This window comes from Pseudophryne corroboree, chromosome 2, assembly GCF_028390025.1.
Source record: "Pseudophryne corroboree isolate aPseCor3 chromosome 2, aPseCor3.hap2, whole genome shotgun sequence".
Taxonomy (NCBI): domain Eukaryota; kingdom Metazoa; phylum Chordata; class Amphibia; order Anura; family Myobatrachidae; genus Pseudophryne; species Pseudophryne corroboree.
In genome coordinates this window covers 965,641,710-965,664,706 of record NC_086445.1, presented here as the reverse complement: position 1 = coordinate 965,664,706, position 22,997 = coordinate 965,641,710, and the positions used below count along the sequence as shown (strand labels likewise).

Genomic DNA, 22,997 nt, shown 5'->3' with positions numbered 1-22,997 from the left:
GAATGCTGACGCCAGGATCCCGACATGATCAACGGGGTTAGGTTGCGGGGGAGGGGGGTTGGTTAGGGTTAGGCTGTGGAGAGGGGGGTTTAAGGTTAGGCACCACTGAGGAGTGTTAGGGTTAGGCTGCGGGGGGGTGTTAGTGTCAGGCTGCGGCAAGGGAGGGTTATGGTGAGTAGGGTAGGAGGAGAGGCTTATACTACTTACCATCCAGGTGTCAGGATCCTGCGCGTCGTGATGCCGCTGTCGGTATTCTGACTGCCAGCATCCCAAGCGCAAGGTTCCCGATACCATCCCCTAGAGCTTGGTGGCCAGTCTAGAGCTATTGCGTTACTAGAAACCACATGAATAGGATGCGTTCAGAATATCAGTTGTGTTGACTGGATCAATTTATAATAGAAATTTAGTTTTTACCCCTAGACATTTTACCTTTTGCAGGATGAACAGTATTATCAATACCCCCAATATGAACAGGCTACCGGATTCCACTTGACCGTGCTATTTTCTTGGCAGAGTTAAATAGATGTGCTTTATCCAAGCACAACAGGAGCAAAAAGTAGGCCCTTCATTAAACATGTTTCACGAAGCTTCAAAGAAATATACCATCCTGTTCTACCATGTAGACAAGAATCACATCCCGGGTCTCTGGGAGCGCTGCCACTTTTGTTGAGCGGCCATATAAATTAGAAACAGATGTAGCAGCTGATTTTGCTCCTGCCAGAACACACCAGTGACTGAAATAATGAGTAATCCCCCACCTGAGACCTCTACGTGGGAGTCTTCAGAGTGTGAGAGAGAGAGAAAGCATGGAGCATGTACTACATTGACGTGACCTATCTGAGAGATGGACTGCTGCATCTGTATGCGTACACAAAATACATGAGCCACAATGCGACCGTCCAACACCAATGACTTCTCAACAATACGAGCAACGAACGTCTCACCCACCGCATGGCTGAAAATCGGGCTCTGGCCGGCACGCACCACTTCAGCAGCTGTGCAACGGTATTATAAAATGACCCGTCGCAACTCTTGCCTGAAATAATTGGACTAGCTCTCTGTCGTTTCTCTACATTCTTGAAATGGGAATCCCCCTCGTTTTATTATCTCTCAAAGGTCCCATCAGTGCATCCAGGTTTTCAAAGAACATAACCAAAAAAAAAAAATAATAAAAAAAAAATATATATAAATGATTATTAAATGTAAAGGCCTCTTACTACAGTTAAACAGAGTCCTCTTTCTGGCTATTTAATCTGTTAATTTATTTTTTCAACTGACACATAAATGGAAACACAGCTGTAAGTAATGACTGGAGGATCTAGTGCCTTTCTCCAGCTGGATCCTGTACTGCTGATGCAGCAAGATTGGCCACATTGTTCCCTTTTGTACATCTGGAGAAATAGTTTCAGTTCAAAGGTGACAAGCTCTTTAAATAAACTCAACCAACGGTGAAGATGCCCAGGCAACCAGTAAATCCCCATCAGGGGATGCTTATTAAAATAAAACTTCCATTGAGAGGCTCTTTGTGTCTGTTTATAAATGTATCCGTCTTGATTTTTTCTTATTTTTTACTTTCATCGGCTATGAACCCTTTGAAGCCTTCCTGTTGTCAGCTTGTTAAAGGTGGACCCGTCACAGACTCACAATATAGGCAGACATTTTAAGCCTATCAAATCACCAGGATCTTCTGACATGACTAGAGCGTGAGGCACCCTCAGCCTCATATCGCAATGATGCCATAAGATGTGATTGAATTGATGGGGCGAGTATCGGTTCACCCAGGGTCAGCCTGGCCCAAAGGGAAAATCCCCGGTGGGCCCCTCTGCCTGCGGGGCCCACCCCCTCCTCTAGGGATCAGGTTCCAGACTGTGCACTTGAATTACACCTATTATCTACAGGGTCATTCCATGAAAATGGTCTTTTTATGTAACGTTTGTTACCAGTTTTCATGACAAGTTTTGCATCAAAATTAAAGCATATCATGTACCACACATACAACATTTACTATGCACAAAATAATCAAAACACACGCTCAAAAATATATATTTCACATGAAATATATTTCAAAATGTAACGTTTGTTACCATGGAATGACCCTATAGTACATTGCTGTTATTAATCTGGTACATTATCATGCATGCACTAGCAGTATTTATTTAGTATATATATTTATTAAGGGGCCCAGACCATGCTCTCTCTAATGGTTAGCTAAGCCATACCTCCCAACTGTCCCGATTTTCGCGGGACAGTCCTGTTTTTTTGGAACTGTCCCGCTGTCCCACTTGCAGGCCACAGTGTCCCGCGGTGGGGAGGGGGCAGTTGGGAGGCTCTGTCACTCGCAGCTCAGCGGTGAATAGACGCTGTGCGCATGTGCATAACCTCTATTCACTGTAGTCAGAGGGAGAGGGGGCATGCCAGCGGCTCACAAAGCGCTGGGCATGCCGCATCAGTAACGAAAACTGGGGGCGTGGCTTGAGATCACAGCACTCCCGTGAAGCCACGCCCCCTTCCCGGAGGCCACGCTCCATTTTTTCTGGTGGAGCGCGGCTGCGCCGCACCAATGTCCCTCTTCATAGAGTACAAAAGTTGGGAGGTATGGCTAAGCATCTGTGGCAGTTGGCCAAACCCCCTCTGGAGAATGATGTCACCCCTAAGAATGGGCCCCTTCAACTGCATTCCACCGGTAGGCCCTCCATGCCCCAGTCCGACACTGGGTTCACCCCACATAGCGGCTGCTGTTAATGTAAGTAGATGATGTATCCATTTAGATTTGCTATCTATCCTTCCATAGGTATACGGTGCATCACTGTCAAACTCTATAGTAATGCTTATTCGACTGCTACATTACCTTCTTTTGGTGTCAGACATTGTCATTTTGCTTCTTCCATAGTGCCAGGGAAAAATAGCCTTTTAGGGAATTCCTGCCCCAGATTTGTTCCAGTTGGTCACGTCTGAAAACAGAAAAATGTAGGTAAATATATTGCCACACAAATGAATGCACTCATGTCCTTCTCCTGGCTTTTAAAAGAGAACTACAGTATTATTTCACATTGCTCCTATCGGTCCATTCTCTAGTCTGAAACAGCTCTTTCCACAGGCAGTTTGTAGGAAGATTACAGGTGTTCCAACTGTGGAATACAAATACAAATAATACCTCTCCGGAACTGGAATATAAAAAGGGACAGCAGCCGTGCAACAACTTGTCGTGCTACAGAACCAAACTACGAGCTATGGCACTACTCCAACACTGCTCCAAATCCTATTACAGGATCCCCTCCATGTCATGTCTCAGTGCACACGTGCATATATCGTATAAATATATATATATATATATATATACATATCTATATATATATATATATATATATATATATATATACACTGTATATGGGGTGGAGGAAAACACTTCTTTATTGGCATGGATTTAAGCTCAAAATGAAGCCCTCTTCATTCATTCCAAATTGCAGTGATGTGCTGTAATATGGAACGCTAAGTTTCATGGGGTCATCATAATTATTAATAAATAGACCACCTAAAGTGTTTATCTGCTTTGAGTAATAACTCTATATATAACGAGAATGCAGTAAATATACCGTCTGTTGGGATCCCGGTGTTCAGGAGACCAACTCCAGAATCCCATCAGCCGGTGAAATACTGATGCCTAGAATCTCGACAAACACACGGTATTCCTTGCCACCAACCGAGTTGAATAGAACCTGTTTCGAATGAAACGAGCCAACGGGCCCGATGCGTGGCCCGCGGTGGGACTCGTTGCTGGGATTCCGGCACGCGGGATGCTACTGTCGGTATAGTGACAGCCGGCATCCCGTCTGCCGGGATATCATATGTATCCCATATGATTTGTGCATTGCTACCCGTGTTGGACTAAACCCATTCTACAGATATATGGGCCTATGTATCAATATGGCCGGATAACAAAGATTTTCTGTCACCACTTCTCGCCTCAAAATCGAGAAATATTAGCTGAGGCAGCTGAGCAGTACCGGTTGGCAGTGGTGAGTACACTCTTATTATTTGGCCGGGCCAGTCAGGGTCACATCTGCGCCTGGGTGACCCAGTCCTTGTTAAATATGAGATAACTAGCTTCCCTATGCTTTACATGGATATACTTTACACCAGAGGGAACCAGCGACAGCCATCGCCTGCACGGGGCTTGTTAAGTTGGGAGAAGCTCTATCAAGATTCTCCCATTGATAAACAGATCTCTTGAAAAAATGAAGAAAACCTCTCCAGTTATACTGTTAAGGATTAACTCCCAATCCACCCTCACCCCTCCCACATTTCAGGAATTCAGTATTAAACTTCTCCAGGGTGTCGATCATTGAAAAGGGAGCATTACATTCACTGGCAAGGCTTTGTACATTGGCTGTATATAGAACAGCCTCAGTTCTGTCTCATGGGCGGATTAAAGAAAGAAGAGCTGAGAGTTCATCTGAGTGCACATGTGAGTATGTGCACATGTGAGTAAATCCAGAATGTAAATGCCTCACACTGTAGCTGTGTACTTTGTACGCTTTCTGTTGGGTATATACGGGTTTTGTGTGAGATATAAAATTGTAAAAAATATTTGAAGAATTTCTTTGTGAATTCTGACAGAATGAACCGTATTGTGTGTGTACGCTAGTGTGTCAGGAACTACAGAATTGAAGCTCCATCAGGGACTGATGTGAATTCCAAATACTTTCTGTACAGTGCTACATAAAATGTTCTCATTATATAAAATGTAATAATAGTAACGTATGACAGCATGCAAAATTCAGGTAAAGTGAGAAATAAGGGAAAGCTGTACTTGTTCTAATGATATTAATAATAATAATAATAATAATAAAAATAACAATATGAAGCACAGTTGCGCCAAACAGATCTTCTTGGCAACCCAAGTGCCATGCAATTCTGCTTGCGCCGATTGTCTATTTAGATCAAATGTCGCCTTTGTCGCACCAATGAAACAATCACATACTGTATGACAAAAGCACTTAATGAGACTGCACTGATTAATTTGATATGCGACACTTGTACATTTGTGTGTGAAAGAGTCTGAATCTGTGCCCGAAGTGCTGCGATGCGGAGGCCTTGGGCCTATGTTTCACGCAAAGTTCCGTTGTGCTTCACAGTAACTTTGTACATACTTAAAAACTAAGGGGGTCATTCCGACCCGTTCGCACGCAGCGGTTCTTCGCTGTGGTGCGAACGGGTCGGAAATGTGCATGTGCTGAGGACGAATTTCGCACGCGCGTCATTGCCTGGGAACGATCGTCACCGGGCAACGACGCCGCCAGCGACAAATATGATTGCAGCGGCGATCGCAAGAAGATGGACAGGCGGGAGGCGTTCTGGGGCGGATACTCGCCGTTTCCAGACGTTTTCGGGGAGTGGTAAGAAAACGCAGGCGTGTCCAGGCGAACGGAGGGCGGATGTCTGACGTCAAATCCGGGACCTGCATCACTGGATCCGTCGCACAGGGTAAGTATGTCCAGGGCTAGTCTTGTTTTGTGCAAAACTTTTTTAGCATAGCAGGGCTGCACAAGCGTTCGCAGCCCTGCTATGCTAAAATACACTCCCCCATAGGCGGAGATTAGTTGATCGCACCAGCAGCAAAAAGTTGCTACGTGCGATCAACTCGGAATGAGGGGCCGAAGCTCTGTGTATCTGGTACAGACTGAGCAGTGATTCTCTACGCCTGCGGTGCATATAAGACACATATTAAAAGAAAAAGTTGCCACGCTGCACCGTTCGGCTCACTCAGGCCGGGCATCTCGCGCCGCATGGCTTCTTCAGGCTAGGTGTGTGAGGACACATCTGTAAATTGGCTTGGTATTTCTCATGGGAAATTTTCTTGGACCTCCGGTAAAGGGTAAACTGGAAATGGATATTTTTTTTATACAGCTGTAAATACAACAAAAAAATAAAATCATCTAAAACTGGTTAAAGTTTATTTACTTTTTAATCAGCTGTGTTTTCCAAGCGCTTACTGCGCAGCCAGCAGGCCAAAATGTTTTCTCTTTATTCACACATATAAACTTCCAGTTCTCCTTTGATAGCAAATGGGTTCAAGGAAGAGTTTATGTAAATAAGTCTTTTAATTAGCATTTTTTGCAAGAGGACAAACATGATAGAAATAATAGAATAGAGAGGAAGAAGAGATAGAAATAATAGAATAGAGAGGAAGAAGAGGTGTTTTAGCAGCAGTAACATGTACTGTAATATACTGTAGTTCCATATTGTAACATTTTCACCAGAATGTAGTATTATCTGATTTGGTAGCATACTCTATATACAGTAACTGAATGAATACAGTTGTTTGTGTTTTATTTTTCACATAAATACACAAGTAAGTTATAGGACACCTGTGTAAACAGTAGACAGCACCAGTAATATTAATGGACCTGATTCAGAGCTGGACGGAAGTTCAGTACCACATGAAAGCTGCATTGAATTTCCATCCGAGCTCTTTGAGGGACATGCAGGAGACATCTCAGTAGAAGAGACGCCTCTTGCATTTAACTGTGATCCCAGCACTCGACCAAAGTCGCAAGCTGGGATCCAACATTGCGACCGTTGGTCACAATGTTCAACGCAGTCGCCCAGCTGAGTTATGCTGGGTATACACTATTAGATATATCTGCAGATCACTTGATATGCAAATATATCTATGGACATATTGTCCATATCTGGTGTTTGTATGCCCGATTGCGCATTCTCGTGGGTCGCATGCGATATCTTCTGGTCGGCTGTGCTTGGCACGGCCAATCGGAAGATATCGCATGCGACCCAGTACAGTGTAATGAAGGACGGAACAGTGGTCATTCCATCCTTCATTACTTCATTCTGATGTGTACCGCGGATACAATATGTCGGGCGGCATATCAGCCGGGTACACATCATTCTGATGCTAATGTGGGATGCTACCTACTTATGCTAATGTGAGAAGATGCACCGCCCACTGTTTTCCGTCGGAAGAGACGCAACCGTAATGGTTAGTATATACACTTGCACCCGCCACACACTATGTGTTAGAGATGAGTCAAAACCAGGTGTCCCATTTCCATACGCATGACTCTTGCGTGTGTCAGCTTATGTTCCCGTCCAGAAACGCCAATTTCACAGATGGAGAGATCTGGCCAAGATCTGGGCGATTCAGAGTCGCCGGGAGATATGCATAAATGATTATATGCATAAATGAGTATGGATTGAAAATGCTGCTAAAAAAAGAATTTGCAATCCGTTCTTTCGCAATCTGGGGGCCACCCATCACATGGCAAGGTTGCCCAGTATGCTAAATGGTGGCCACCAGCTGCGACCGTAATTCACATTGTAGTCGCAGCAATTGTGGATGGCTCTTGCAGCCGCAGCTAGGCTGCATATGCATACGGTCCCGTTGAAGTGGCTGCATGTGATCTCACGCAGCTGCCTCAAAAAAGCCGCCAACCTGCCACCATTTTTCCAGCAACGCTCCGTCGCCACCCCTGCCCGCCCCGCAAACGTCTCTTCCTGTCAGTCAATCAGAGGCGTTCTCACATGCTGCAACCTGAACGCATTTGGGGGCTGCACATGTGCAGGACGGTACCTGTATGTGCGCATTGCCGCAGAGGACGTGGTTATTGCGATGCAACCTGAACAACCCCCTATATCCGCTACTGTGCATATGCAGTTTGCTTAAATTGGTTATTTGTGGCCATACTCAGATCTGCGTGGGAATCAGATTCAGGCCCCATATGTTTTTCTTCATTTTCTGGTTCATCTGCGCCAGAAGCATTTCTTTCCATTTTGTGAAAAAAAATAAAACCTCAAACCCTGTCATTACTAAGAAATCTTCTAAATTATCCAAAGCATAAGACGTTATCAGTCAAATGCAGGAAATAGAGGAGCCATTCAAATCTTGGATTCCTGGCAAACTCGTTTTCTACACCGCAACCAAGGAATGGAAATACAGTATGCTCCTTATGGGATAACATATCAGAGAGGGGAAGTAACATGTACAGCACAAATGCTACAGCCAGGGCCATCTTAACATATGGGCCCTCGATTCTGGGGGATTTTGAGCAAGAGAATGCTGGGCACGGGGGGAGCTTCTTGTGAGGTAGGTAGAGAATGCTGTCGGGCCACTCTGACTATGAATACAATCAGAGAAGCCAAGCCGCATTTCCTATCTACCTTCCTGCCTGCAGCCAGACAGTGAATGTCTATGAGCATGCTGATTGGTGGACGGCTGGTGCTATCCACCAATCAGAGTGCTGACAGCCATTTATTGTATGGAAGCATGTGCAGAGACAGCGAGGAGCCGCAGGAGGGGCGCGTTTTTTTGTTTTTTATTCCCGTGAATGGGTGAGTAGGGTCCACAGTGCATTGCTTTGCCCAGGTAAAAGCTACCACAGTATATTGTTTCTGCTTTAAACTAGAAGATGAAACAGAACAGTTATGTATCAAAGTGCGCTGAAAGGGTAGACATATTAAAACATTTTAGAGCATGAGCTTGTGTGATAAGAGACAACCTGTACTAGACCAGCACAGCCCCCACTGGGCTCTGTCATGCGTAGTCACAAGTTATGATGCCCACTCACATGCTACGGTCTGCAGCAACAGTAGTGTTCTCCATTTAAAACTACTGACCCAAAAAATCTTATGGTCTCCGAAAACTAGCAGGGTTCCTTCCTATAAACTCAGCCTGTAACAGCAAAAAAGCCGGATTTCCTATTTGGGAAAATGATACACACTGCATCCAACAGCATTTTTGCATTGATACCTTATGAACCGTGTCAGAGAAGGTGGAACTGCAATATAGGTAGGTGACACCAGAATGCCTGGGTGCTGCAGCCAGCCCATGAGGTCTACTAGACCTGATATGCCTCCCAAGCATCCCGCACAGTCCAAAGCGGCCGAGCTTGCAAATGGAGACTGTCCCACCTAAACAGGGACAGCTGGGGGTATAGACAGACATTAGACAGATACTGTGGCAGTACAACCAACAATGCATGGGGTCAAGGGTGTAGCTACCATAGGTGCAGGGAGAGCATCTGCTATGGAGCCCAGAGCTGACAGGTGCTACCTTCTCTATCACAGTCTCATTTTTCACCATGGGGTCCATAGGGGCTCTTACAAACTTTTGCCTTAGGGCCTACAATATATCTAGGTATGCCCCTGGACCTGCTCATTGTACTGGAGGGCATTATAATGTTACACCATATGATCTGGGAGCACTGTAATGTGGCACAATATGAAGTGGGAGCACTGTATGGCATAATGTGAATTGTGGGTACTGTGTGGTATAATGTGTACTGGCAGCCCTACAATGTAACATAACGTGACCTATGGCACTACTATGGGCGTAACATTAACAACTGCTGCAGAGAGGTGTTTCTCTAGAAGCATTAGGACAGGGGCCCCTTCAAAATTTGCTATGGGGCTCACAAAGTTCTGGCTACGCCCCTGCATGGAGTACTGTCGCTATGGGGCCCGGAGGTGACACAATGCCTAGATAGATATGAGATAGCTAAATCATGCTTACCTTCTTTTACTGTCTCCTCTGCAAGAGGAGCCCAGAGAGGAGATGCTGCTTCCTACTTCGGATTGGGCTGCCATGTCATTAGGCCCTGCCCCCACCACAGGAAAAATTATGTGCTTTGTGGGTCCAAGAACAGAGGGCTGGGCTTAATGATGCAAATGGCATCATTAAGCCCCGCCCCTCTGTCCGTCGCAGCTATTACTGTGATATTCTCCCCATCCTGCCCGCTTCACTTGTAAGCAGGTAGATGCAGGAGAGTCGCTTACTCTTCCAGGGGTGAGGGGGCTACCCGAAACATCGGGGGTCTCCCATATGACCCTGCTCCAGTGGAGCTTGCAATCTATATTCCCTACAACATGGATATATATGCGCATTGGGGTTAATTTGTTTTTGTCTATCCTGCTCTCAGATTCTCAATCCTAGATCTGTTTTTACAATTTATTTGTGGATGTTATAATGGAAGCTGCTGTATATCTATACAGAAACACGCTGCGCTTTATCAAACCATATTCACTGAGACTTGTTCTCATCATTGTACATGGGGAAATCTAACACCACTAGGGTGTACGATATCCACGTCTATCCTACTATTTCTATTAATAAAGAATCACTCTGCCAGGAGGAGAGAATCTGGAATTGTAGGACACAAAAGAAAAAAAGAGACAAGTATATGTTTCTGCACATAGTAAAAATAGCAAGCGGCGTTCCCAGCTAAACACAAAGGACTTGATTACAGTTGTATGTTTATATCTACATATATATATACCAGAGTGAATGGGATTTGCACACAAAATGATTTTCTCCCCATTTACATTTAATATCTACAAGCAGGGCTGTTTAGAGCCACGTTGGGTCCTGGTAAAGGCCTGGGGGCGTGGCTTAGCACATCTACGATCATTTACTCTGACATACGGGGGGACGCCCAGCAGAGGGCTAGTCTGCCCCGCACGTCAGGCTCTGCCCCCCCCCCCCTGCGCAGGTACAAAAGTATCGCACGATGGCGATGCTTGTGCACCTGGTGAGTAGCTCGCTGCCAGTGCAGCTCCTGCGCTCTGGCAGGCCGCTACCCGCGGGTGTAGTAATGTATGTCGGCGGTCGGGCTCCCGGCGACCAGCATACCGGCACCGGGAGCCCGACCGCCGGCTTACCGACAGTGTGGCGAGCGCAAATGAGCCCCTTGCGGGCTCGCTGTGCTCGCAACGCTATTTTATTCTCCCTCCAGGGGGGTCGTGGACCCCCACAAGGGAGAATAAGTGTCGGTATGCTGGCTGTCGGGATTCCGGCACCGGTATACTGTGCGCCGGGATCCCGACAGTCGGCATACTGAAGACCACCCGCTACCCGCCGCTTCCCGGGTTGCAGTGGCTGCTTGTGATGTCACGCAGACGTGTGTTGTTAGAACACTGTTAGCACGCCCCCTCCCGCCCCGTGACCGCCTCTGCCCGTCAATCAGGCAGAGGCGATTGCAGCCCAGAGATGCTGTTAGCATCTCACTGGGCTCCCGGGGTGCGCAGTGCTCTTGCGCACATAGGGATTCAGACTGCGATCGCTGCTGTGATCCAGTCTGAATTAGGCCCTATGCCCTTTAGTATAAAAATCTGTGAATAATAAAATAATCGCGGGGCTGCCCACACTCTCCATAAGGGGGTGCCATTTTAACATAGGAGGCAGGGTGAGGGCACCCGCTTTCTACCTTACTTGATATGGAAGCAGGTCCCTCCTCCCCCGCCAGCGCCATCTTCCCAGTGATATTTGGGAAGATGACGCTAGCCACTAGAGAGCAAAGGCTCTGGCACAGTGTAATTGAGAGTGTCTTTGAGAGCAAGAAGATATCACCAGGAAGTACAGGTGGTATCCTCGGGGAGAGTTGGGTAGCAGACCTGTGCCCCTCCAGCAGCCCGGGTCTGGGTAATTTGTACCCACTCCCCCTGACTCTCGGCGCCACCGCCTACGAGAAAGTAAAACAAAGACAAAAATCTTTGGAAATTGGGATTATTTACCAGTGTAACTTTTTGCTGCAGAGCGTTATCTCACCGGTGTGATGAGCCGTCCTCTGGCACCTTCTGGGCTGGCCATATTCCAACATCTTTACCAAGTAATTTATCTATGCAGTGCCCATACACATTATGTTTGTTTTTACTTAGTACAGTTTGAGTCTCCCATATCCACAATTCCCAAATACAGAATATTCTAAAATACAGAATTTTCTGAGTGCGACTGAGACGGTGACAACTTTGCTTTCTAATAGTTCAATGCACACAAGCTTTGTATACTGCACAAAATGATTACAAATAATGTATACAATGACCTTCAGGCTGTGTGTATAAGGTGTATATGAAACATAAATGCATTCTGTGCTTAGACTTGGGTCCCATCGCCATGATATCTCATTATAATTTATGGTATGCAAATATTCCAAAATACGGAAGAATCCGATATCCAAAATACTTCTGGTCCCAAGCATTTTGGATATGAGAGACTCAGCTGTATTATTATTATTATTATTATTATAGCAGACAGGATGGGGCATATACACAGCCTACTCCCCCATTGCTGGACTATCTGTAGTGTAGGTTGCATGTGCCCGATGATCACACATCCCCTTTCTCTTCATATATTGGTATAGTTCTGTGGCGGAGCACCAGCACACTCCATGATGTCATGGCGCACCAACACAAAGACATCAATATGTGCCACCTCTTCCCACGTCACTCACTGGCAGGAAATACCGGTGAGGGACGGGTATTGTGTTTACTTATATGCACCTCATGTATACTGTTTAATGGATGTGTGATACCGCTCATCCTTAGCACTGAAGAGGTTAAATATATTTCTTATAGAATTTTATTCTGCAGGAAAATGAAACCTTGATCTTTTCTTATACAAGCTGTATATATGCCGTTTTACACAACCGCCTGTTTTTAGTTCTACAATGCTCCATTATTGCGATTTTTTTCAGAAGTGTGATTTCGTACATCGGGGGTAATTCCAAGTTGATCGCAGCAGGACATTTTTTTTAGCAGTTGGGCAAAACCATGTGCACTGCAGGGGAGGCAGATATAACATGTGCAGAGAGAGTTAGATTTGGGTGTGGTGTGTTCAATCTGCAATCTAAATTGCATTGTAAAAATAAAGCAGCCAGTATTTACCCTGCACAGAAACAAAATAAGCCACCCAAATCTTACTCTCTCTACACATGTTATATCTGCCTCCCCTGCAGTGCACATGGTTTTGCCCAATTGCTATCAAAAATCCTGCTGCGATCAACTTGGAATTACCCCCATCATTCTAAGGCAAATAACTACACAAAGGCTTTGTTCCCATCTCCCAGAGAGACAGAATTACCAGCTTTGTGTACAGACATGCAGGGTATTTCCAGAAACCTTGATAAGATGTAAAACTGTAAAATGTTTTAGTGGATCTTTGTGTGTATCACCCATGAACCCGCTATACTGGATAGAATTACACCAGTAATCCGATTAAAATTTTACTTCAGTCCAAAATGTTGTTTGAGCAAGCAGCACATATGTTTTAACAAGTAAAAGGCAGTAATGGAACTATTATGAGAAACATCTGCATCTTAGTTTATTAACGACCATATTATACTATACTATAGATTCTGTATTTGGCAGACTCCACATAAAGTAATGGCTGCTTCCTGATGGTATTCTGTGTCAGAGACTCATTTTACAGGCATCCTCTAGTGTCAAATCATTTCATAGGAAGAGGACAGGACAAAAGTACCAAAAAAGGAAGAGGAATATATTACTAAATGAAAGGAAAAAAAAGAAAAAGAGAACACTGAAGTCACTAGATTAGACTAGATGAAGGGTTATATTTACTAAAGGTCGATTTTAATAGATTTTTAACAATTTCAAAACAATCTAAATCGATGGGGCTAAAATGCACATTTACTAACGTTTAAAAATTGTCTATTGCTAAATGTGTGGTTTCTCCCCTGAAACACAACATTGATTTAAATCGATTTTCATAGATTAAGAATAGCTGGAAATCGACTTTAAGTAAATATACCGTTAAGGGTAAGATTCAATTAGTTGCAAGGTTCTGTCGAAATCTCTTGCGTTATGATAATGCAGGAGGCTCCGGCAGGAAAACCTCACTAATTTCTACTCACACCCCATAGAGGAGCAGGCATAAACAAGTTAGGTTTTCCCTCCCATATATACCTCCGATGTTCACAGATCCACATCGCATTAGAACCCGGTACTATTGAATCTCCCTCTTAGAATTAAAAAATAGGAGAAAAAAAGACAAAGTACTCTACGGTAACACATAAAGGAGCAAGGCAACCAACCCAAGGGGAAGTAATAGGAATTGAAAGAAGAAGCTGCAATGAACTAGAGATAAACTAAACATCGAAGGCTGATGGAAATAAAGCCTTTAGTTGGAATTGACATGTGTGGCCGGAGACCCAGCCCACATGGCCAAGATGGTGACTGCGGTAATGAAGGGGTCAACCCTCATGCTGCGCCACTATTTTTAAAATGAACGAACAGTCCCAGTACATAGAAAAAGATGTGTATTAAACAGTCCTATGCCCCATATAACAATGCATAGATACATCACCTATTCAAAAAATATTAATGTATAGACTGTGCACTTTTATTATTTATTCAGCACTTTTGCTTTATAAGGAATTGCCATTTTCTATGACATAAGAGGTGATATACAGGTTGAGTCTACCTTATCCAAAATGCTTGGGACCAGAGGTATTTTGGATATGGGATTTTTCCGTATTTTGGAATAATTGCATACCATAATGAGATATCATGGTGATGGGACCTAAATCTAAGCACAGAATGCATTTATGTTACATATACACCTTATACAGACAGCCTGAAGGTAATTTTAGCCAATATTTTTTATAACTTTGTGCATTAAACAAAGTGTGTGTACATTCACACAATTAATTTATGTTTCATACACACACAGCCTGAAGGTCATTTAATACAATATTTTTAATAACTTTGTGTATTAAACAAAGTTTGTGTACATTGAGCCATCAGAAAACAAAGGTTTCACTATCTCACTCTCACTCAAAAAAGTCAGTATTTCGGAATATTCCGTATTTCGGAATATTTGGATATGGGATACTCAACCTGTAGTAAGTATACAGGAGCACCATTAGTATGACCGTTAGACGGATCCCTTGCACAGCAACCTTGCGGATATATCAGGCAGCTCGGCAGGGTTGGGTCACCATTCATGGCCAACATAGAGGTAAGGGTGAGTATCTTGCAATGATACCTTCCATTTGGAACCTGAGTAAGTTGGGCAGATTGCACACTGTGGTGTTCCAGATACTGTCCTTTTAAAGGGTTCATCATTGAAGTAGATGTTTTTATTGTCTGTAGAGCCCATAAAATCTTGGCGCAGGTGTCTCCACCTTTTCCGGATAGTCCAACTAATGGAAGGTTATTGGGACTGTTGATTGATTCCTATTGCATCGTGGGCCTGAACTTGGCAGATTTTGTAACCCACTCATTTCACAAGTAGGCTGCCATGGTGGCAGCTTCTAAGAGCTTGCCTACAGCTGGCATCCATGCACTCATGGTTGAGGATACTCCCTACATGGGTTAACCCTTGGCTCCTCCTGATCACCACGGGGGACACGAGGGAGTTTTTACCTGTTTTTCTCTACCTGGATCTTGAATGGCTGTTGGGTCCAGAAGTTTTTTCAAGCATTTTACCTTCAGAGGATTACTGTCCCCTCCCACTCTGCAGATTGCTTTACATAGTTTTTATCAGCGGTTGTTATTTAATGCTGGCCATACATCAGGACGACCAGCATTAAATGCCAGTCATCTCCGATTTCCCCCTGCAGCTCCCCAGCATACGATATCGTATGGTCAGACTTTGTATCGTACGATCTATTGTACGACCTTTAATTCACCGCTACCCAGCTCACCTGATCATATGTGCAGCACATTTGATCAGACAATGCGACATTCGGCCCGTGGGACCATGCATCGCATCGTAATCGTACCCCCATAATGCACGATGTGCACACGAGGCGTCAAAATTGCGCATTCGTATGAAAAAGCGTCCTAGTGTATGGCCAGCTTAAATGTATTAACTCCTTTGTTTGTGTTACAGGTGTGTGGATGGACTCCATGTTATTCCTATGTCTACTGGGCATCTCGCAATGTTTTGGCCATGGTTATCTCTTTGTTGAGTGCTTGGTCTATAATGATGGTGTGGTTTCTGCTGGCTTGGGTTCTGGAGATTGTGGCTGGATTCTCTGAGATGTTTTGGTGTGTCTTGTCTGCTGGACATATACTGGGATAACAACAATATGAAAAAGCACAAGTATGTGGACCTTTTGCTGGCGGTCAAGGCAGACCTGTCTTTAGTTGTGGGAGTGATGGCCAGAATTGCATGTGGTCTGGTCTGACATGGTTTCCTAGAGATTTTGGACATGTGAGCACTGTGCTCTTGAGACCAGATAGAAGGTCATTCTGCAGTAGGCATCATGTGCACCTGGTGGATGGTGTGGCATCGTTTGCTGCATTTCTTTGTCTTTACCATCAGAATGGGGTTCACTTGACTATCAAAGGTTCGGGTCTGTTTATCAGTAGATGTAAGGGATTTGTGTAGTGATTAGGAGTGTTCAGTGAGGTTTAGTGTGTGTGGAGTGTAGGGCTGGTGGCTAGCTATGGTTCCAGGGCAGGAACCTAGCATGTGACAGGAAAGTAGCACCTGTAGCTGGCACAAGAGATGGTGGAGGGTTCTCTCCTTTATTATTGATACCACCCGTATGGGGATTTGGATAACACCCTTATGAAGGTCCATGTCAATAGGTATAGCTTGAAGCCACTGTAGACTATGAGTTACAGATCGTCAAATTACCCGGCAATGGCTACTGCTCATGCGGGTCACGGTCAGCGCGGCATTAGTGATCACGTCACTTCTGATACATCACATGGACGGGCTCCATTCAGGTCCCCTGTCCTTGCATGTATATTTTAAAACATGCATTCGGTACATAGTTTCTCATTGCCGCTAATAGTGGTGATAAAAGATTATAATCATTAGATATAAAAACTAATAATTGAAAACAATGCCCCTAAGAGCAACATTTTACAGGTGTTAATATTACATTGTTTTTTTTCTTTATAGAAACAAGATACATAAGAGACAAAAGAAAAACATGAACTTGTCACTAAAGCCATTTGCTGTGGTCCTGCTGTCCAATACCGCTACTCTGGTACCGAAGGCTTTGTATATGAAAACACCCTGATTAAGATCGCTGTTAGATTGGGCATTGTTTGTTGAGAGCACAAATGTTCCTGTTGCGAATTGGTTTTAAAAAAATGTTTTTTCAAACCCCCTAAAAAAAAACATGTGGAGACTTTGCCCATAGCAACTGATCAGACCTGAGCTATCATTTATATAGTACATCCGACAGAATAATGTTTAGAATAGGATTGGTTGCTATGGGCAACTTCTTCACCAGTCATCTTTAAAGGGTTGATACATTTCCCACGGTCACCTAATAGCCGTAATCACTCTTTGGGACAACAACTAAAATTATAACATATCCATCCTTCCACGCCAGTCACAGGCGCAGTTTATTATGTTGTATAGGTGCCGTATTCTATGTCTGTGTAGAGAGTAGTGAGAGTTATATTGGGATTACATCCAATGGTCACATAAGTGCAGGGTTGTCGACTTTCTGGCTTCCCTCTCCAGGAGTGGAGTGGGAAGATCTTTTGATGACGATACCCTATAGAAGCCTTACAGCCGGCCGCCACATCACACCGTCCCATGCCACTCACGTCGACCCCGCTCCCCCCGGCATACCTGTGCGCAGGCAGCCCTGCTCCCGGAACCCAAACTCCTCCTCCTCCTCCTCCTCCTAGCAACACAGCCATGGGTCCTCTCGGCTGCAGGGAGAAGGAGGAGGCGCCCGGGACAGCCTGCTGCCTGCTTCTCGGCCATGGAGAGCCCAAGGAGGTGACGGAGACCCCCGCACACCTTCTCACAGGTATCGTGGGGGGCCTCCGTCAACGCATTGAGATTTTATTGCATATGTTAGTACATATGTGATTAGCATCGCTGCGGTAGCGGTGAGGGACGGCGATATATTTTTAATACATCCCACCCCGAGTGTGCAGGGATTGCATTATGATCATATACAGTGAATAGGTCATGGTGGGTAGGTGGAGTGTCCTAAGTCTGTACAGAGTGTGTTAGAATCTTGCGGATGCATGCATCTTGTAGGCTATGCCTATTACATTTTCACATATTGTTCTACAGTATATCTGTATATAATAAATAATATGTATCTGGTCCTGAAATTGTTTTTCAAATGTTAGTATACTGTAACCGTACAACATTTTGTGCTGTGGGGCACAGCAGTCAGAGAGGAGAACAGTGATACAGGCAGAGTTGATTGAATTGATTCATCTACAGATGAAATTCAAACAAATGTATTAAATTCAGTTCCTGTGAATAATGTCATATTTCTGGCCCTATTCTGTAAGATTGAGTGCATAAGAATCCCCCCTGAAGAATCAGACCAATCACTGCCAAACAGCTTCACCTGTTGTACTGATCTTTGCACGTCTTGTCATACATTTGTAAAAAATAGGTATACTGCGGTGAATAACTTTGTAAGTGTAATTTCCGTTAAAAAAAACTGGAATAGTGAATAGCATTTTCATTTTTGCTTTAGGTAAAGTATTGCAGCTCAAATACACCTATATTTACTGGTTTCTCACTGAAAGAGTTACCGCAACAGATGTGGTTCAAGATCAAAATATACTTTATTTACAGAGTGCACACATACACGGTCGAGTCACATTATTATGACCAGATGACCTTGACGTCAGCAGTGCGTAGCCCATGAAGTACGTCATGTGTCCTGCGCTGGCTTGGTGGGTATAGAAGATGTGCGATAGGCCGTCTGCACACATATCACTCGTTGCTGTTATGGGTAAAAGGGGCGATTTATCCGAGCTGCAGAATGGGATGATTATCGGCTTTCGGGCCAAAGGTGGCAGTATTTCTGACACAGCGCAGTTTGTGAACTGTTCGCGTACTGCTGTGGTGAAGGTGTATTGTGACTTGACAAATTGCACCATTGCCAATAACCGACGTGGAAACTGAGGAGCACCGCGTGCCACTGATGTGAGAGGTGCACGTCGGCTACGAAGGTGCGTGAGGGACGACCGACACACTACAGTGGAGCAGCTCACCGTCATAACCAACCTGGGGGCCACCAGACGTGTGTCTAAAACGACAGTTCAGCCCGTTTAGCTGCTGGCGTGCTGCACACGCCGGATACTCTGGCTATTAGCTGGAGGTCATAATAATGTGACTCCGTGTATTACCCCATACTAGCTGACTAATACGTAATACGAAATTATTTTATACCAGTTACACCTGAAAACTGTCTAATAATTTTTGTTCTTCACTGAAGTAAATACTGCACTAGGTATAGTTAAAATGAGTCAATTATTCTCAAAATACTCAATGCATTCTTATTTGACTTGTAAATTACAAATATAACTAATAAGTAAATCTGTGAAGTGTAAAGAATTCCAATTTTAAATGAGGAAATAAATGAAATCAAACTCCCGGGGGCGGAGAGAGAGAGAGAGAGAGAGAGAGAGAGAGAGAGAGAGAGAGATGGGTCTGGGGATGAAGAAATTTCATGTAGAAATAACTGATTTTACCCATAGAGGGACAGATCGGTTAGTATATTCTGACATTAGTCATTAACCCATAGTTGCCTACCCTCCCTCATTCTGCAGGAGACTCCCTGAAATAGTAGGATTATCCCTGACTCCCTGAATAGTCCCTCAGTCTCCCTGAAAAAAAGAGAAATCAGAGATACATACATTCAAATGGGATCATCAGCGCCATTTCCCTGTATTGGTTATAAGGCACAATGATCCCTATGGCTACATGCATTTTAAAGGTTTCTTGTGGCCACTTACTGTATATGGAACCTCTTGTAAAACACAATACACAAAAAAATCCTGCAAAATATCAGCGTCTTTTCTTCTACATGTAGATCTTACTGACTGTGGGGCTCATTTACATTTGAATGTAAGTTATTTTCATGACACGCCTCTCAGATGTAGTAGTACACAGCCGCGCTGATAGGTGTTACTGTCACAATCTCCCTGAAATGCCTTTTCAAAAGTAGGCAAGTATGCATTAACCTGAATTTGTGCAGCGACAGTATTGTTACACAGCATATCAGCGTAACAGAAGTACGTGGTAGAAATTCTAGACGTCTGATGCTGATCTCTGCTAGTATTTTCTTAAAAGCCTTAAAGTACTTTTAACAGACAATAAAACACTCACTTTGCCTTCTAAGTAATTTGATTTTTTTCTTCTATTTGCTGGCCCCTAACATGCAGTTGAATATAAAGTGATCAGATATGTAATTATCCTTGAAATTCAGGAGTTTCCGAACACGAATGCCTCACGAAACCATACAACATGATTGCAACTGCAAGCGACAACATATTCCAAATTGATGGAGGCAGTTAATACCAGCATTCAGTCGTTGCTTCTGCTCATCCAAAATCTCTACAGGAACAAGACGTCGACGTGTGCAGATTTTAAACAAGCTGCATGAACAGTACGTGCATACACTTCCAGCAGTGAGCAGCTTACAGCAACAAAAGCACCAACTCGCCTCTTACTTTGCCAGTGAGTGGAATTTAAAAATGGCCGTTTGAGGGCTTAACCCTTTGGTAGATTACTTGGGTTGAGATGCGGCTCCTCGCCGGGGAAATTATGAATTAAAACAAATGCACACATACACTGTATTATTATTATTTTTTTACGAAGGGCAATATTTAAAATGAAACATCCTGGTTAGTCCTAGCAAATGACAGAATCCCATGTTTCTCCGTCATAGAAACTCTTTAATAAAAAAAAAAAGCACAGTTTAGAAGCTCTGCAGGATTCGTCTGTGGGGCGCTTTTTAACTAATACGTTTCTGATGTGTTTCTTCAAGGCGGCTTCCCAGGAGTAATGAGACTTTATTATTAATCAGTTCAAACGAGGCAAAGTGAAGGCAGGATAAAGCAGAGCATCCAAGGTGCCCCTGAATCTTAAATAAGTTACACTATATCCTGGTCCCATGCTTAACACAAGGAGAAGCATCCAAACTCTGCACACATATTACAGGGACAATTGTGTTGTGCAACGCAGAATAAGCAATGTGTCTCCTTGCAGCTGATCATGAAAAGAAATACATTTTAATTAGGTACGTTGATATGGGATACATATGCATTTCAACGGCTGTCAGGATTCCGGCATCGGTCTTCTGAACGCCGGGATCTCGACAGCCGGTATATATTGACTGCATCCCATTGATTTAGGTATAATCCTGAAGTCTAGTTACATCTTCTCTACTAATATTCAGTTGTTAATCACAGACTTGACTTAATTGTCGTTAGTGCTGGTAGGGAAAACTTGCCGTCATGGTGACAGCCAAAGGCAGGGAATCTCTACTAATCGTACGCCACTGGATTGGTTTAGGGCGGCGACGACGGAATTGCAATGGTTGAAGGGTCTTGGGCAACCTGCTTTAGCCATGTTTTCTTTGGCGCATCAGGTGCTATTTTCCATCCATCTGGGCGTGTTATTTAGACGCTGGTATGGTATTGTTTAGGCTCTATTCTGCAGACATGTCCGAACCACTTTAAACGCTGTCTTTTCATTTCAGTTGTGGTTTGGTCTTGGCATAGTTTTCGGATGTTTTCATTTCTGCAGCTAGTTTTACTTGTAGTAAATGATGTTTCACAAGCAGCTCATTTGGCTAGGGAGACCATATCATCGGCATACTGTATATTGTAATCAGAGAGGGGATATTTATCAAATCTTGAGATAAAGTGAAGAGAGATAAAACAGCAACCTATCAGCTTCTACTGTAACTGTCATTTTACAGGCTGTTTGAAAAATTACAAAAGCTAATTGGATGGTACTTTATCTTTCTCCAAAGCTTGATACATCTTCCTTAGAGTCCAATAACATGTTCTTCATTAATATTCAAGTGCTAATCATAGTGGTCAATCCAATTAGGTGTGAGTTTACTAACACAAGTTTGTTTAATGAAACTCACAGACTGCACATGAATGTGCGCATCCGAGAATTTGCTAATCCAATTACAAATGCATATTCGTGGTACTCACAGCTGGGGTGTGCAAATGTTCTACTATGCGATCTTGGAGAAGTGCATGGAAAGTGGGGAGACCTTTTTGTTCCCCTGTGCCAGAGAGAGAATTGGCTCCCCCCCCCCCCCCCTGTTTTTTTCAATAGGGATATAAGGCGCTTACCTTGTGAGGAAGGGGCCTGACAAGACTTATCCCAGAGAAAGCCCATGCTATGATGCCCCTTCCCACATATATATACAGTATATATAAATGATACACACATTTATAGACCACTGCAATAAAATTAATTTGGAGTTGGACACAAATCCTCTTTATACCACATTCATACACTTAACTTGAGAGCTTGTTGTTATTCAGTTACAACACCCTTTATAAAATAACACATTTCAATATAATGCCATACCCAGGATTCAAACTTATAACCTGTTGAATTCTAACCAAACACCTTACTCATACAGCTAAAGTATTTGATCCTGCATAAAAACTATGAACACTTTATGAAGCTACTGATATAAAAATAATTAGCATTGCAATTGAGCAGATCTATGTGGTGTGCAGCCACACATCCAATCTCTTGCAGCCACACACTACATAGATCTGCTCAGTCGCAATGCTGATCATTTTTTCACAAAGTACAAGGTGAGCTTCAAATAGTTAGAATTCTCTAGATTAGAATTATCTACCTTTCTATGCAAGGGCGGATGTCTCAATGAATAGGTTGTCTGACTGCAATGCCACAGACAATGGGTTCGAATCCCGAGTATGGACTGAATAACAAAGAAATCTCAAGTTGAGAATGCTGTATAGGTATTAGCAACAGAAGGGGTCAGGGTAGGAGACAGCGGCGGTTTAGGAGATGATGTGGTTCCAAAATGGGGGAAGCTGCAAGCAAAAGTAATTAAAACAGATAACCGACATGCGCCGCCAACAGCGCTATGTGCAGTGCCCTCTTCGCACACACCTAGTTACGGCTCTGCTTCCTGGGCCTCAAAAAAAGGGACAACTCATTAGCAGAATTATATAGAAGGCTGTTATTGGGCTTAAGGAAAGTTCTGGATGCTTATAAAAAGTGTCAAATGGCTGTTATTTGCATCTTTTTATACAAAGGAATATAATGTCAAAAGATTCAGAATTTAGTTTAAGAACAAGGGAATTAAATGAAAAATTACAAACAAACAAAAAAAGGAGAAAAAAAGCCATTATTTTACATTGAAACAAATACTTTACATATGGGTGCATAATCTAATGAAAAAGTTGATTTTGGGGTAATTTGAGGGAATTTTTTAACCCTAAAAATCACATGTACTGTAGTG

The 22,997-nt window shown here is 43.6% G+C and overlaps 1 long non-coding RNA gene across 1 annotated transcript in view; it reads right to left on the bottom strand.

The window, feature by feature from the left end:
• LOC135050156 (uncharacterized) overlaps positions 1 to 22,997 on the bottom strand; it is an 876,439-nt gene that overhangs the window by 102,680 nt on the left and 750,762 nt on the right. The window contains exon 10 of the long non-coding RNA XR_010241558.1: positions 2,849 to 2,951. This is a non-coding gene — a long non-coding RNA (uncharacterized LOC135050156). The remainder of the gene's footprint in view (positions 1 to 2,848; positions 2,952 to 22,997) is intronic.